A 2,326-nucleotide genomic window follows, 5' to 3' on the forward strand; every position below is an offset into this window, starting at 1 on the left:
CGGACACCTAGTTACCTACTTACCAATCACCATAATCAACAGGTGATGAATGTTTTAAAATTAAAATGTATTAGAAGTAATATTAATTTGTTTGTTATTTTTATTGTACTGTAAGTCATAAATCGGAACACTCAGTCAAATACATATAGAACGTAAAAAATAAAAACAAATGTTCCCTACCTTTATTCTTTGTGGATATCTTAACACAAGACAATAACAAAGACATCCTAGACATCAAGTTTCTACTCAATACTAAAGTATTGATTGGGAAACCACACAAAAAGAGACGTGGCCCACCACAATGCCACAGCTTTCAATCCTACGGACACACGCGAAATAACTGCTGTCATGAACCTAAATGCGTTAAGAACCACCTTACAAAAGAATGTTCTAAAATCTAAAGACCGACATGGTCCCGCCAAATGTGCACTTTGCACTAAGGAACATACCGCTAACTTCGAAGGATGCCCAGTCTACAAAGCTGCCTTCAAAAAAACCATCCATCCAGGTAAAGGCTCTGATTCCAACACCTATCAAAAAACCAAATCTTACGCTGAAGCCACCAAAAATCATAAAAATTTACAGACGGAACTCAAAATCACCGACACTCTCTCAAGTTTTATTTCAAATTTAAACTTACTAATTAGTCCCCTTATCTCCCTTCTTTCATCAGTCTTAAATGTCTTACAGCTAATAGCATCCCACAATCTTATCAACCAGACAATTCACATTAAAATTAAAATTAATAATTTATATTTATATAATATCTTATCTCCCATTGTTTTCATTCCACAACAACATCACTATTATTTTCTGTTAACCGTATCATTATTATATAAATAATATCTTGTAATAACATGTAATATGTTGACACATTGTAAGTTTAAATAAATAAAAAAAATCATAAATCATAGATAAATTTGGAGTATAAATGTAGTAGATAGATGGATCATTTTAATTTACACGAAACACAATAATTTAAGGAATAATTAATTGCATAGGTGAGTAACTCATAGTTAACTTATTTGTAGCTATTAATTTAGTTGAAAGTTGTATACTTGAAGTGACCGATCTTAATGATGATTGCATCGGGTCATTTGCTACAGCCTACAGCCATTTTTTTTAAATACATATTTTCAAGTTGAAACAAATTTTTTCGTATTCTAAAGCAGAAAATTATTTTGGAATGCTTCGATATATTAAATAAAACTTTGTATTAGTATTTAATGTCTATGTGTTTATACCAAGGGTCTGGATTTAAATGCCCTAAAAACTATCCAAAAATGCTCTAAAAATAGCGAAAATGCACTAAAAAAATTACCAAGTTTACTGGTCTGACTGTCTGAGTCCCATAGGTATTACCTATAGCCTATTGATATAATATAAAAAATGTGGGTTTGTGGATGTCACTCTGCTGTACAGTAGGTTACAGTGGGTCACTGTATAATGGTTGGTATTAAATTTGTTTTCAATGATTTATAATAATATCATTGTATACGAAAAACGATTCTGCAGAGCGGTGACGGTTTGTCAGTGTGGATATTTTATATTTTTATATTGTTATTAGGTACTTACTTATTATTAATACAGTTGCCGGTAAGTTGAATTAATATTATAAAATTACAATAAAATAACTAAAATTGTTATTCTTGGTTATTTAGTAGGTATATAATTCCCTCCAAATTTAAACACGAAATAACTAAAAAAAAAACTATGTTTTTATCTTTTTAAGATTTTTTGGTTTTAGAATAATCTACTTACGTGGAACCTTGTAAGTTTTCAATCCTTAGCTGTAAAAGTAAAACATTTTATAAATTTTTAACTAGATACCAACAAAATTGTTTTTAAATTTTAAATTTGCTAAATGTTGTCAAAAATCGAACTTTAAATGCTTATAAAAAAATATTTGCTAATGTATTTTTAATATTTTTCAACTACTATATTTAAGCAATATATCAGGAGTCTTGTATTAAATTTTGACGCCCAATTAATAAAATTTAAATTAATTAATTAACTAAATAAATTGTCCGTAAACAGCTTAAAACAAGTCGAAATATTTTGAAAATTTTATCAAGTATAGGAATTGATAAATTAAACATATGATATAATAATCTTAAGTGTGTACCATTATTCGTTTTTGAATTACAACAAAATAATAAAATCGCTACTTATTTATTTAGTTTATTTTGACTTTTTAAAGACATTTTTTTTTTTGAAGTGAAAACTTCTTTAGGCACGTTGGGCACCCCGTATAAGAAAGAATTTGCGAGTGAGGAAAAAAGTATGATCTCGCGACATCGCCACCGCCACCGCGAGTATATATATG

Source organism: Acyrthosiphon pisum, chromosome A1 (assembly GCF_005508785.2).
Source record: "Acyrthosiphon pisum isolate AL4f chromosome A1, pea_aphid_22Mar2018_4r6ur, whole genome shotgun sequence".
Classification (NCBI taxonomy): Eukaryota; Metazoa; Arthropoda; class Insecta; order Hemiptera; family Aphididae; genus Acyrthosiphon; species Acyrthosiphon pisum.